Source organism: Falco cherrug, chromosome 7 (genome assembly GCF_023634085.1).
Source record: "Falco cherrug isolate bFalChe1 chromosome 7, bFalChe1.pri, whole genome shotgun sequence".
Taxonomy (NCBI): domain Eukaryota; kingdom Metazoa; phylum Chordata; class Aves; order Falconiformes; family Falconidae; genus Falco; species Falco cherrug.
In genome coordinates this window covers 62,159,020-62,175,193 of record NC_073703.1, presented here as the reverse complement: position 1 = coordinate 62,175,193, position 16,174 = coordinate 62,159,020, and the positions used below count along the sequence as shown (strand labels likewise).

Sequence of the window (16,174 nt, the reverse complement as noted above, 5' to 3'; positions counted from 1 at the left end):
TAGATTGTCCATTTTCGCCTCATCAGCTTCCATTTCAAAGGATTATATTTTTTTTGATGGTATAGTTTATCAGAATGCCGGGTTAAATACATTGTCTCATACTGTCCGCTTTATAGCCGGCATTCTTAAGACCAGTCTGTGAATATATAGTAAGATAAAGCAAAAGCAGCTGCAAAGGTGGAAAGGCTATTCTTTAAGCCTGATTAAGTTCTCACAAAAAAAAAAAAAGAAAAAAAAAAAGACTGGACAAGAAGTAAGATCACGATTAATGACCAAGAACAATATTTCCAGCAAAGAGTTAACTTAATCAACCTGCTGAACTGCAGGGTCCATTTACAACTGCTGCGCAGATGCCAGCAGCTTTCTGGGCACACGTGCCTGCCCACCCTGCACAAACAGATGTTCTTTGTCTCATTTTGCAATATTTGTTGCTGCCCTCCCCACCACGACTGGCCGCTTTCCCCGCCTGCAAGAATCGGTTCTTTTCCCGAGTCTGGGCTGAGCCTAATTGAACATGAATAGATTCCCTGGCCCCAAATGCGATTGCTGAACTTGGAGAAGACAAAAGCTGACGGCAAGGAGAACACAATAAACTTTTCTTCACTACTGGCTTTTCCACGCTGTCACTCAGCAATATCAGCAAATAAAATTATCGCAAGGAAAGGCGTTTTATAAACGAGGTACCTCTTTCTCCTAGCCCTTGGGTATTCCCCAGGTTTCTATTCCTTGTATAACTTAGCGAGTCTTATTTGGGCTTTGGGACTAGGTGTTGCTGAGACCTTTAAAGTAGCTTCACAATTTCAGCATTGCTCAGTCAAAAATACCGGCTTTCTTCTAACAGTCTATCAGAGTTTTCACCAATATATTGGATCTAGTGAACCATGTATTAACAAGAACAAGTGCAAGTTGTCTCTAGCAAATTGTTCTTTTAGCTGAACTTTTCTAAATGTTTCACTACTCAATTAACCATGATTTAAATTAATCAGAAAATCTAGGAAATGAATAAAAGTAGGACTAAACAATGTTGACAATTTGATTATGTTATACACAGAATTCATCTATTCACTGAAATCCTCTTAGTCTGATAACTTCACTCTTTGATTACAATTATTTAATTTATGTGGTGAATGTGTTTTACTCTTGTTCTAATACTGGGTGTTATTTTAGACAATTATTTTCTCCTGTCTGGAGAAGGCTGGTATCAACAAGGGAACAGACATCTTTTGAAATTTATTCATCCAAATGCATTAATAAAATGAGCACCCAGGTGTATTCCTCTCTGTAATGCAGTAAGAGTGTGCAAGGGGCTACTTTCATACATTTTTCTCCCAGCCGTGGGCACATCCTTTGTGTCTGTGCAGCTATGATGTGTCTGCTCGATGGCCACCAGTGTCTCTGGATTGCTCCCTGTCTCTTCCAGTGATTCTGGTGATGTACAACAGATCATGAAAATAGATTTTATTTTGCATAAATGACTGTCATTTAAGCATTTAGCACAAAAAATGGTGTGTGGGTTTAAAAGAGAACATCATCTTCCTTGAGCTGGGAAGAGAGTGGGTCTTTCCGTCAGGCAGATGGGAATATCGATGCCAGCAGGATGTTTTCAAGGGGGTGGCTGTTTGCACTGCTTGCGCCATAGGGTAAAAAAATCTTCTTGCTCAATTAGCTTTATCTTTTGTCAATGTCACTGCTCTTGTTTGTAAACACAGTGCGTAATATGCTCATTTCCTGACCAAACAGTTGAAACACAAAGCAATTTCTTCTCTTTTGATTAAAGAAGGGTTTCTTCTTTATCTCAAAAATTTTGTCTTGCATTAAAACAAAGAGTGCTTTACTTAAAGAAAATAAATAATATTTTAAAAATCCTCCTCCCCCCCAACATTTCCAGTAAAAGCAGAAACTTTCCACAGACTTTTTATAACTGAAACTAATTCATTTAGTTCCATGATGTTCATCACAGCGCACATAACACGTTCTCAACAGCAGCTACACCACAAGGTCTGATAGAGCTTCCTACAGGGTTTGTTCTTCTCCCTCAGCCAGGTGAGCATCGGCAAAAGTCATTACACTAAAGCAAAGAACAAATGGAGATGGGAGAGAAAGAAAGGTAACCACCCCAGGTCACATTTTTTGCTTCCCCTCCAGGAATGGTTCCTGCTACCATTGGTTTGAATAGAGAAATAAGTTGTATTTCTTCCTAACCTTCCCCATCTAGTTACAAATGATGTTACTTGAAAGGGTAACTCAAGTCTTTTGCACTATAATGAGAGTAATAATGAATAATGGTACTTAGGTGTAGTAAATTAGGTCCTTGCATGCTTGTTACCCAGATGCTTATTTTGTTGAATTTCATAATAAATCAGAAATAATCTACGTGGAACAGGATGCAAAATTAACTTAAGTAAAAGATTAACTGCAGTGTTCAGCAGAACCTATTGGGTAATCATCAGCTTAATTAAACATACCTTAATAAATCAGAGGTATGAAAATACAGTAAATTCATTTAAATAGTTATCTCAGAGTCTTCACACCACAAATTGCAATGATGGAAAAGACAGATAGCTGGAGATAATGAAATGTGTTGCTCTCAAATGTGCCACGTGGTCACAGCTTTATTTAGATACAGTTAATGTCCTCTGTTTATGCTTTTGTTATGATCTTGCCAGATTTTCTTTTTGTGTCATGACTCTTGACTGCTACTGTTCTTTGTTATTATATGTATTTCTTCCCCATGAGTAATCCTGCTAAAATTGTTAGTACTTCTGCATACAAGTCTGTAAGCAACTCTTCAACTGAATCACCTTTTTTACACTTATATGATAGAACAAATTGATGCTTAATTGTTTTATGGGAATAATTGGTGCTTCAAAGAAGAGCAAGGGACCTTTCTGCAACTCTCCTGTAAACCTTGTTTAAAAGCATTTTAAATTCAGTATCTTGACAATTTCTGCCTGAATATACCAGAAGAGATGTTACTCAATAAAAGTCAGTGGAAGTTGTTAACTGAAGTAAATCCTGAGATTAGCTGAAAACAAAATTGAATGCATTATGTATAACTTACAGTAATAGTCCAAATCAACTTAACATTGTTTATGGGAAAGCATAGTTATCTTTTTCTAAATCCATATAGGCATCCTGAAACTTTGCTCTTGCAGGAAGAACACACGCCAGGGCACAGTGACTGTGCTGTGCTTCAGCTCTTTTCTACAATGCTTGCGGTATCCCAGGTGGACAGACACTATTCCCTTGCTGTCTTTGCTCACAACTGTCAAAGCTCTCCAGCGTCCTTTCCTACGACTCCCCACAATAAGTTTAAGAGCACTGTATTTCAAATCCTAGGACCATTATAGGTAGCTACATGTCACGTCACCTACTGAGATCCATGCTTAGCGCTGAAGCTGGGGAAATCTGGCTGTTAAAATTTCTCTGCTGTCTAACATTACAGTGCAAGTGGAGCAATGTTTCTGAAAGACCAGTTCAGTACATTAGCTCTCAAAGATGAAAAAATACACTTTCATCATTGAAATTATTCACTTAAAGCAGCACTTCAGCAGAACATTGTCCACACTGACCTTGCAATTATAGCGCATCTAGTATGTACTGATTTACATACCGTATGCTTTCCCACCTGTAATTGAGGCTATTAACCAGAATGCAGAGGCTGGGCTCCACCCTCTGTATCTACCAGATTACACAGAAGGTGTAAACTCAACAGAACACGTCTGGGATGCTGCAGCTGAAGTTACACTGTCAGGGCTCCTCGCCAGCGAGACTAACGCTCCTCCTGCCTGCAAGGTGCAGCTCAGCATCTTTTGTTCAGTAGAGATGCTGCCATGCCCAGTGTAAACCAAAACCACTGCTTAGCAGAAATCATCCTGGGATAAACTAATGTGAAAAAGGAGAGAAACTGTGATGACATAATTCTTATTTCTGGAATTAGATTAGAACTAGAATTTTAGATTATAATTTTTTTCCCAATAATTTTAATACCACTCTTTGACTTACTCTTTAGAAGAGATGGTATTTCTCTGACTGAACGAGTAACTTATAAAAATGCTGAATTTTAAATAACTATATCCATTTCAGATTTAAATAATCACTTGCCCACAAACTTTTCATGGTTTGGGAATTAATGTGTCAGGTTTGTCTGGCTACTAAAAATACCAACAAATCAAAGTCACCACTTTCGTTCATACAAAAATATCTTTTAATTTTTTTTTTTATAGTACTTTGTGTTTTGTACACTGTTTGGCTCTGGTTATTAACATACTGTTTGCTAAGAATGCTGATGATCTAATTTAATTCTGAAAACGTGGAAAATGTCTGAATTGGAAATGTTCCTGGAGACCCAGGGGGACAAGTAATAAAAGTAAAGCCATCTCAAGTTCCTAATCTGGGATAGTATTTTACATTGTTCTTGCCATATAAAGTAATTACAGAATCAACTATTAGAACATGCTGAATTAGAGTCTAGATGCCACCAAAAATCACTGTCATGAAGGACGGGATAGGACATTTGCATCTGAAAGGATTGTGAACAGTATCTATAAAGAATTGTGAAATTACTACCATATTTATTATTATAATTTTGTATCATCACAGTCTCATTTCAGCATGACCTGTAAGAATAGATTAAATTAATGTCATTTTCTCTTCTTGTTAACATCTTTATCACAAGAGCAAGCTGTCACAATTTTAGTGTCTAAAATAGTCTGTGAATTACAGAGGGCAGGAGCTGGACCTTTTCCCCATTCTGTGCCTTGGTTGGCTCACCTCTCCCAGTTCACTCTTCCTTCCCTACCACACGGGGTGACAATCAGCATAAAAGCTCTTTGTATCCTGCTCTCCGGTAAAAAAAAGAAGGCAGCCTTCACTGTTTTAAACCTCAAGGTGAGTTAAAAACATAGGAAACCAGAGCTGCATGAAAAGAGGATGGAGGAAGAGGAGGTTTGAATGGAGGCAAGGATGAGAAAGGATCGTTCAAGGAAATTCAAACAAGTATATACATGTTTTCATGCACATACATACACATGGTTAGAATACACACTGTCAAAATAATTGCTTTTATACCTGCAACCACTCAGTCCTCCCAGATGATCTGATGATAAAAGGAAGATCTGTCTCCAGGACTTCACTGGCAGTTTTCAGTAACAAGTATTTTGGACTTTAAAAAGACTGAGACTGTCACATGAAAATAATTTGGCCCTTGGAAATGTTGTCTTTTTATATATATGGACTATGAAGAAATAGAGGCTGTGGTTGGTAAGTTTTGTCTTTTTTTTTTTTTTTTTTCCTTCCAACTCCCTTTTTCCTTTTTCTTCACCAATTTCAAATAAAAAGACAGGAAAGGAAAGAGCAAAACATCACCAAGTAATTTTCCAAGCAAAGTTTTGGGACATTTTCTTGAGCATTGTTTTTTAAAAAAGCAAAAATCTTTCGTTTGGAGGCCTGTTGAACAAAGGTTTCAGGACTTTGAAACTAGTCAGTCATTCTTTCCTCAAACATTTTGTTAGCTTGGGTTTAAGGTACTGCTCAATAAGTGAATATTCTGTGACATGTTGCTGTTCCCGATTCAACATTATTAATTACTGACTGAGGTGCTACAGTCCACCTGTACCTATAGAAATGAGGTATATACAATCCCAGCTACGAGTTACATGAGGTGTAACTACCGTTTCTTAGGAAAGTAGGAAGTAGCTGAAGGAAGTAAAACAACAGGGTTCGGAGATCAGGTAAAAGAATGCTGCAGCCTCGCCCTACTGAGTTATGAATAAATGTTATATCTCTTTAAAGGTCTCTCAGATCAGATCGTTTGCTGGGTATTTTAAAAAAGCCTATTGATAAACACAGATGGTAGCTATGTACTGTTCTCTGAATAACCTCAACTCACTTTTGTACCTTTTAGCAGGGGGGGAAATATTTTTAGTTTGGAGGTGCTTTTAATAACTTAGACTCTTAACTTGTCATGCTATTTACACCAGACACAAACATTTTCCTTCAGAGTGAAAGATTAATTTGTGATGCTTTCAGGCTCCTGGTGTGAAGATGCAGTGTGACCTCTTTCCTCCATCCCCCAGTACCCATGGGGCAAACGGGACCTCCCGTCATGGAGGAAAGCCTCACTTTCTTTCAAACTAAATGTTAGCCAGCATGAGGGACTGGATGTGCAGGTATTTCACTAAATATCCCAGCTCTAAATTCACTCTACAAACCCCTGGGAAGGTCTGTAATGGCTCTATGCCGTATGATCTTGTAAATGTACTGTTGCACCACTGAACAAATATCAGTACTGCTGCTGTTGTGCTACCATTATCTCCTTACAGGATGTGATATAAACATCCAGAGCCATAAAAACAGCATTTGGAACAATGATTTCCCAGTTAAAGCTGGCTGTTCTGGACGTTTAGATAGAATAGAGGTAATGTCCTCTCTCTTCCCTCCAGCCTGCTGAGCTCTGTCCTCTGGTGCCCTGGAGGGCATGTTCCTTTGGCCTCAGCAAAAGGGCAATGTGTTCAGCTGAATCCCAGACAAGCAAAGGGATGTAACAGGTTTTCCAGAGAAAACTATAATTGCAGCACTGTTTGAAAAAGACACAATATATATATATATTCCATGGAAAATACCGTCAAAGAAAAAACACCCCAACTGGTACCCCAGGGAGCACTCCATTTGACCCCACCAAATACCTGTGCATGGACATAATTTTGTTGAAAGCCTTGGCCAGGGTGCTTCTGCCCACAGACAGCTGTGCTGAAATGCTCACAGACCTGGGGGATGCACAGGAGAAGTAGCAGTGTGAGCTACACCATGCTCTTTAAATCTGCTCCACGTGCAAGGCTTTTGGAAGACACCATGTCTACCCCCTTTAGTTCTACTCTGCTCGATAATCAGCAGTAAGGTGAAACTAACAGCGTAAAGAAGCAGACAAATTGTTCTACCTGCTAATCAACGGATTTGGGGGGTTTTGTGCCTTCTTCACCTCAAGATGGTTTTCAGTGCTGGCAATCCAGAGGCTCTGCCTGCCTGACCACCCACCAGACCCTTCCCTAACCTCTATCTGCCAAGCTACCTGGCTTAAAAACAACACCGCAACCTTCTAGCAAGCCAGCAGCTGACCAACAAAGCTGACAGAACTGGGGGTGCAGTGAAGAATTAGTTTTGGGCAACCTGCTGTTCCAGCTCAGCAGCAAATAAAGCAGTTTGCAGCATTATTTACATGCATAATTCACGAGGGTGCTTCTTATAGAAGAATAAAAGCAAACCTTTGTGGGAGTTCCAAAACAATCTACCTTCTCTTTGATACGCTGAATACAGCTTATTTGTGTTGGGGTTTTTTTTGGTCTAAGACTGTCCAAAGGGTGTAACTGCATACTAGTTTCCAGAAGGATTAGGAAAATAAGGCATAATTTGATGGAGGTCATGTTGTCAAATGGCGGCTTTTCAACATTGTAGATTTATATACTAATAATTCCAGTTTCCATTGTATGTAAAGGATGATTACTTATTTAATGAAGAGACTTCACTGGAACAGAGTTTTGTCACAAGATAATGGTCTCATGCTGTTAACTAAATGGGAAAGCATTTACTGTAAAATATATACACTCTAATTTATGAGATTAGCTTGTACAAAGGGAAGATCCAGCAATGGGATGTGGGCAAACATAAGAAACCGTATTATGAGAAAAAGAATACTCTCTGTCTATAATGACAAAAATAGTAACATACACAAAAAGACTAACTTTGCTGTATCTTTATCCTCACAATACATGGACATGTCAAAAGCTGGTTATACCAGTGCAAGTTATATGCAACTGTGGGGAAAAAGAAATCACTTAATTGTGACAGCACTGCAGAATTCAACCCTTCTGCCATTAGAGACTGGGTAAATAAAACAAAAGGGCTTTTTCTATCAGTTTCTATGCCTCTTGGTTTAGGCACTCTCCACCCCTAAGTACACGTTATGTTCTGCATTCAGCACGTGTTCAAGGACTGCTCCTAACTCCTCTTTAAGTTCCTCTATTTCTATTACCAATACAAGTTAATTTGCATATAGGAGCTTCCTAATATTCCTGAATGTGGTGTTAATATACAGCTGTAAACCCAAAGTGTTAATCAAGACTAGCGAGACAAAAGATCTCCCGGAGGGGAAATGGTCAGTTACATAATCAGAATACATTAAAATCTAGTAGACTGCATGTTTTTAATAAAAAAGAGCAAAATGAAGAGCTGAATTTATAGCCAGCAGACAAAGCTGCCTTAAAAATAAGCCTGTGAATGCTTCCTGCAAGGTCAGATCAAGGGTGATGAAATGAGAATTGACCAAACACGAGAGCAATTCCCAGCTAAATAAAAAGCCAGATATTCTTTTCTTCACTGACAACAGAAAATGAACATAGAGACAAGAAGGGTTGATCACTGATGCCAAAAATGTACTTTCCATTCTCCGAGCTTTCTAAAGTCTCTTCTTTTATCCATTTTCTATTTTTCATCATATTGCCATTCTCCCTTTTTTGTCAATGACCTTTCTTCAGTCCAACTCGGCTTCTGTCTAATGACCTGAAGAGGCCTTCTTCACAGGCTGGAAAGCTTTAGATTTAAGATCCCCCTCCTTCATTAGAGTGAAAAGTGAACAGCCTCTATGTGCTGGGTGTTAATGAATGTGAAGAAAGATTTTTTTTGTATGTGTTTTACACATTATGTTCTTGACTCCTTGAGGTGCTACAATAAATTGCTGCGCTTCATTTACAAGGAGTGATAACAGAAGCAAAATGAGGATCTGGCAGCAAATTACTTCTCAGTTCACCCTGGGTCAGGCTGCTGGGGCTAATGAGAAGAGGTGCTCTAATTTTAAACTCCTCCTCGACCAAGCTATTCTTGCATTAATGTTCACTGCTATAAATTGTAAAGTCAAATGAAGGAGCACTGTTGAAAATTAACCAGTATTTTTATCCTTTGAGTACCCAATAGAACATATTTTGGCTTCTCAGCCTGGTGGCTATCAAAGGCAGCACAGCTACACCAGCCGCGCCTGCCTCACCACGGCGGGATGCTCCCCGCACGCACTGCTGCTTCTGCCTTTTCTTTACACGAGAGGGGGAAATGGTAGGGGGTTCCACCCAGGTTATAATTTAACCCAAAGAGGAAGGTATTTAAACCCAGCCTTATTTTGTGTCCTTTGAACAGGACACTGCGCACACACATTAAAAGTTGTGCAGAATGACTCCGGCCATTTAATGCTGCCACGTGTTTAATGAATTGTAATTGTGCACACGGAAAGACCCTGTAAATCACTGACCCATTTAAGTCTATGAGCACTTTGTTGCTATAAACCCAAAGCAGGATTTGAGTAATTAATGAGAAACTAATGCAGCACCTGCTTCTCTCATGAAATATCTTCCTAAGGCTGTATTTTGCCAATTTAACAAAATCAAATTCAATACAAATAAAAGAAAAAAAAAAAGAAACAAACAAATAAAACCCCAAAACAAAAGCATAGCCCAGGGGTTCATACAAGGCGAGTTATGCACCTTTGAAGAACAAGGTTCCAGATTCTCATCGCTCTATTTTTTACTGATAACTTGGCATGGACTGCAACGATGTTAATATATTTAAAACATATATCAATGACATAGCATTAATTTGTTGTGTGATGTGCCTGTCCTAGTACATTCTTCCATGAAATTGCTACATAACATACAAATTAACCACACTACCCTACTCTAATCATTGTAATCAGTTATGTTTTCATGTGTACATTACTAATATATAAGGTTGTTGTAGTTCTTGTGTGTGGTTTAATTGCTTGTTTTTGCATATCTTGTGTGATTGATGATGTTCTAGAAATCTTTTCCCCGAAAGGAGACTTTCTAAATTACTTTGTTTAGATGCTAATGATTGTATTTCATTAGTGGCCCTCTCATCCAGAATCATCTTTAAATGAATGAATATGCCATAATTAAAAATCTGAATTATGAATTACTTTGAAAGGAGACAACATTGTCCCGATTTCCCACTGCGACTCAGTGTTATTTCAATTATGTAAATATGTTTAATCATTCCCCTTTTGTTTTTCTAATTATTTAATATTAATGTTGCTTTACCCCTTTATTGCTACAAGAAGGGATATGGCATCTTAAATGAGAGTACTTAGACAAGTGATACACAGATGACTAGATTCAAGCAGACATTTACCAGAATGCATAACCCATTTCAAAAACAAACATGCTATTAACATTCATACTAATATAGCAACACTAGCAGTAATTGCACTTCATGCATGTTTTGTCTTTATAAACCTAATGTATTCACAATGTACAATCTCCAATCAATTTTCTTATCAAACTTAAAATCCATTTGTACAACTTTAAATTCTCTTGAAGTGCAGATTGTAAGTAATGAGATTTCTCTGCCCACAGGCTGCACTTTTTCAATAGTTTAAAAACCAGATATAAATTATAAAGCATCTGGACACAAGATCTTGTTTTCTCACTGGTACAGCCAGCTCTGTTTTATAGGACCAGCAGGCAAATTCTTTCCTGTGAGTCTGAGCAACATGAAAAAATTAATGCTCCTGAAAATTTATGCGGAATATGGCATTTTTACTGAAATTCACAAAATCAAAGGACTGTAAAATTAATATCTGCAAAATTATCAACATCATAAATCTACATAAGGAGTTACACATGCTATGTAACTGATAATGGGAAGTAATTATAAAATATTATACATCACAGAAATGCTACCTGAGTTTCTAATTAAATGTAATTATAGGCTAGAATGTAAAAATTTGGCAATCAATTTGAAACATCCTAATGCAGAATCCCTAGAAGTACAGTGTCTCACTCCCGAGTAAGAGTAATAACACAAGTTCAAAGCATTATTTAACTATCTTTGTTTGTAAAGAACCTGAAACACAACCATGGGAGACAAAGAAATGTGAGTTTTATTCCCATACACTTTAAAGATGACTGCGGTCCTGTTAAAAAGTGGGAACCTGTTAGTGGAAGCTAATGTATCTGTTTCAGTTGGCAGCAGCAGCCATAACATTTGTTTAATATAAAAAAACCCCAATAAACCTATATTTTTAATGATAGGTTTTACATTTTGTCATCCACTGGGGCCAAAAAGGACAATGAAATGTGCATGAGTATTATCAGTAAAAACATCCTGCCACTTCCAGTCTGATTTTATTACTCTCTGCTTTGCAGGTTTTGCGAAGACAATACTCCCACGTAACATTGCTGCTGTTCTAGCATCTGAATTTGACTTGGATAAATAAATAGAAATGAAAAAAATTTCCTAATAGCACATTTTTTTTGTGGTTTTTTTGGGTGGTTTTTGTTTTGTTTTTTTAATAAATCTTTTCACAGGCAAAAGGAGGGTGGTCACTTTCCTTGGACTTCTCTGTATTGATGCAGCCACAGTGGTGACCTTTATTCAGCACATCACTCTTGCCATTGGAATGAAGGTCCTGCCTGCAAGCCAATTTCTGCATTTTGTCAAACATACTCACATATCTGGCCGGTTCAGCAAGTTCTGTTATGGCATGGATTTTTGTGTAGATTTATTTTTTGCCAGTAACTTCTTTCACAGTCTTCTTTAGTGGTCCTGACATTTTCAATCAACAAATGATGAAAGGTAGCAGCTGCAATTTCCATTCTGTTGGGGGGTGTGTGTGTGTGTGTTGGTGTGTACATGTGTGAGACACTTAACTTCTAGAACTAATTTAGAAAAACTAGTGGAAGCAACCCGTTTGCATTTCTGCATATCAGTTTCAGTGAACTACCATTTCTACAGAGACCACATTTTTTGAGAGAAGATTCTTTCCAAAAAGTCAGAAGAGGAGAGAAAGGAGAAACAGATACCCAAACTTTTACGGGCTGGTACATTAAAAATGTAGGAGGCAAACAGCAAGGAAGCTTAGCCTGGCAGCCTCCATTTTACATGCTACATTTTCACAAGGCAGTTTAATTACAAAAATTAGGAATGGTAATTGCTACATATAAATGTAAAGTGTCTCTCTTGGCCCAGCACAGGGGATAAACCCCCCCCAGCCAAATCCCAAACTATAATGCCACTCTCTGTTCTCAGGATTCTTAAGTATGCAAATAGTTTTCCCACTTAAGATCTCACAGACACAGATCTGGTCAAAGCAAATTACCCAAACAGTTTGCATTCATCAGAGAGGAAAAAGAGATGATAAGGCAGATAAAACCAATGAATGTAGATATTTTGAACAAAAGCCTGCCATTTTACAGAGCGGATTATCTTGTACTCTAATTCTCTAGTTATTTAGGTAGTAGAAACTTATTTTCATATTATAAGATAATGTGAGGTGAAATGGCAGGTAAAACCTGGCTTCGCTGAAGTGAATGACAAGATTTTCATTGACAGCAATGGAGTAATTTTGTGCCGGTGTGTGTGTGTGTGATGCCGTGCATCATGTTTCCAGTGTTTTCTGTAAAAATGTTAGGCTTTTTAACAGAGTTCTTTAATGTTCAGTATTATTTGTACAGCCTATATTCAGCCTGGTCAATGGAATTAATAATCTTTAAAAAAAAAATAAAAAAATCAGGTAGAGTATCAGTTGTAATTCAATTTTCTCATATTCATTTTGTGAATAGAATTTCCCCTTTTTTTTTCATTTTAATTAAGATGGACATAATGCATGGAATTATCGTGTGGAAGTTACTCTGTAAAATGTTAAATATGACTGATCCTCTAATAAAATAAAAAAGTACATAAAATCTTACTCTTGGTATAAATGCTCATAACCTCATCACAGAGATGTCCCCAAAAGCATAATCTGTGATTTTATTACAGCCTTTTCCTTATCAAATCTCTCACTGCTCAACACGTAGGACTAAGCTTATGACAGAACCCAGAGCATCATTCAAAACTCAGGCAAACTCCAAGTGCCAAACTTAAAACCCGCAATTTTTACCCCTGCTCAGCGGCTGATACTGAGCGCTCCCTGTGTAACCAAGAACCCTGCTGAACGTCACGGGTCCTCTGTACATCTTGAACACCTGTGCTCTGCACAGCAGGGTGCCCAGCACCCACCTTCGTCCACCTGAGCTCAGGGAGTGGGAATGGTGGTGCCACGATGCTCTGGTCCAGGTGGTACAAACCACTGTCCGCCATGCGGTGGTAGTGGCCGTTTTTAGTAGCTCCATGAGTAACACCCTAAAATGAGAAGGATGACACAGCTGCCAGCTATCTGGGTGAGTCTAATCAAACTTTCCAACATCTCCTGAGTGAGGAAATATATTCAGATTATGAATAACAATGCAAATAATGAAATTATGAATAGGACAGGTTGTTACGAAAGTGAGGAAGATTAAACAGTAAGACTATGAAGTAATATGATTAACACAGTACCAGAAGCTGAAAAAGCAGGTAAATCAACGGCAGTTATTGTTCTAGCTATGCTTCAGCCTTGTGGGTTTATGCAGAGATTATCAGTGACCGATCTGAAGAAAACCCTGAAATTCCTTGTCCTCTCTGTAGCAGACATCAAAAATAACTGATCGTCATCCTCTTCATAACCGCCTGTGACACACCGAAAGAACTGTCTTGTTCCCTTTTCTGTTTCCCTTCATTTAGCATAAACTGATGCAGACACATCATGCTTTCCGAACAGTTTAGCAAATATGACTTCTTCATCATTGCTGTGGCCTCTCTGTCCCGTGACTTGCTTTGTTCTGGAAGCACCATGTCCAAAGCTGGACAAAGTACTCAGCAGGAGTAACTACCCCTCAGGTCCGTGACCTGATGCTCCCATTAACACCTCTCAGAACGGAGCCTGCTTCTTTTTCTGCAAGGATTCCTCCAAATCATTTCCAGTTCTACTGCCGTTTACAATTGTTCCCAAATGATCACGTCTGGGATCTCCTCTGATGCAATGGATAAAGATAGCCTGACTGTTACTTCTAAGTGGATTTTTCTCAGACCAAAGTCTTAGGTTAACCACCAGGAAAAAAGGAGATACTTGTCATGTCTACTCATTCTAGAACAAACAAATCACTCCAGATCATAAGGAGTGACTGGCAGTGTCATTAGTAAAATGTATCACCCCTAGCAAAGCCCACCTTACATTAAACGGCATAAAAACTGGACTTCATCACAAAGTTCTTTTCACCTCAAACTGAAATAGGAACTTAACATTAGCAGGCATACAAGAGGTTTTAGTAGAACCAGTTATTAATTGCTTACAGCTTTTAAATCAGCTGCTGAGAATATTAAACCCATCAAAACAACAAAATCTTTAACCTGATTGAAACAAAAGATCTAATTTAACTTTACCTGCTTCCTCAGAGCAACTGCTTACACTACATCACAGAGATAGTTCTGGAGATGTTTTTGTAATAGCTGGAAGCACTTAAAGAACCAGCTTCAGCTTTATTTTAAAGAAAGGAGGCGGAGAAAACAATTAACCAAAGCCAATGGTTGGGGAAAATTAAGGAGTCCTAGGCTACAGCAGAAGGCAGGTACCAAGGTAAGGAAGGAGACCCTTGGCCCAGGCAGGATGATGCCCACCTGGGTGCTGGAGAGCAGGGAAAACGAGACATCACCTGCTCTGAGTAAGCTCCTGCCAGTTTGGTGAAGGCGGCAGAGGCTGAGCACCGTGTAGGTAAAGCCTTACTATTGAGTTTAGAGGGATGAATATCAGAAAGAATAATTATTATACACCTAAAATTATTAGGCTTGCCATTTCAGACTGTAAGAAATACCTGCTGAGATTGTCTGCCACTTTCAGGGACAGGAGAACTGGACTCGGACCATCAAAATGAATTCTATTTGTCCAGTTCAATGGCCGAACTGAAAGATAGGGGAAATTAGTTACTTTTCTGTTTGCAAAAACTTGCCTATTTTAGCCTATTTTAAAAAATCACTTCCAGGTTCAGCAGCCTGACTTCAAAATCAGTTTCAAAATGAGACATCAAATTATTTACTTCTGAAAATATTGAAAGAATTTCAACTTCTTTTCCACCTTCTTTTTGCCCAAACTCATTACCAAACTTGACCTAATTTTATAGATTTTTTTTATTTATTCCTATTACTAATGTTCCATTTTCAGCAAATCTAATGTTCACTGAAAAAAATTCTGCCTGGCTGAAGTTCCCAGAAGAAAGGTGAGACGTGTTTGAGGCAGATTTGGGCACACAAGATTTTGTGTGAATGGGGATTGCTTAAAATTTATCTGGATCTGAAGAAGAAATAAGTCTCAATACACATTACATATTTTTGACAAAGAGCAAAGAAGTTGTATAATAAGATATCCAAAGTTGCAACATATGGGCAAGTAATTTTGTTTTAATATTTCAGACTATTCAATGCCTTTTAATGAATTTCTAAAAATGTGCCAATTTCAAAATCCAAAAGCCATTTCAAAATGGTAAGTCACATTCTTTCTTGGAAAATACTGGGGTATTTCAGTTTCTCCCTCAGTTTTTATGGGGTCCAAAATTTGCACCAGATTTGATCTGATTTACTTTTTTTTTTTTTTTTTTAGCACTGTGGTTCTTCCTTTTACACAAAAATATGCCTTCTTGAACAATTTTAATGATCTAGTAAAGGCTAATACAGAAGACAACTCTATGCAGGATAGGGGGAAAGTGTTTCCCAGAACTGTGAATTTCCTTATGCCATTGCAGTGTTATTTTATGTTTAAATGAACAGCAGCCACATCTAAATGGACAGACTGTCTAGAGGTCAAAAATCCAGATAAAAAAATTTGCATGGCAGCAAAAAAAAAAAAAAAAAAAAAAAGGCCTCTTCCCTTACTGTCTGCCTCTCAAGCTTCTTGCTGCTGCTTTCTCAGATGCCAAGAATTTTGCATGTATTTCAGCACAGCAGACAGCTTCCAACAAAGGGAAAAGGAGAGCCCCGTGTTTCTCAGTGGTTAGGTCACTGTCCTGGTGATGGGAGTTGCACGTTTCTGTCCTCAGCCTCAGCAGTTTTTGAGACATCTCTGCTATGAATACATCTTTAGGAATTTCCATCAGGACTTGAAACTCTGTTGTTAACTACAGGCAACTGTCCCTGCCATCTGGAGTGAGTGTCAGTGCCTATGTGTGAAGAAGACAAGCCCTTTGCTTCCCTGGCATTCAGCTTTTGTTAATGCTGGACAACAGTGACTGACTCCCTCTACAACCTTCTTCATCAGCTTTAA

The 16,174-nt window shown here is 38.3% G+C and overlaps 1 long non-coding RNA gene across 1 annotated transcript; it reads left to right on the top strand.

Moving 5' to 3' along the window:
- Positions 1-439: 439 nt before the first annotated feature.
- Positions 440-12,745, top strand: LOC114017247 (uncharacterized). Its single transcript, XR_003562181.2, has 2 exons — positions 440-4,890; positions 11,208-12,745. It is a non-coding gene; the product is annotated as an uncharacterized LOC114017247 (long non-coding RNA).
- The last annotated feature ends 3,429 nt before the right edge of the window (positions 12,746-16,174 follow it).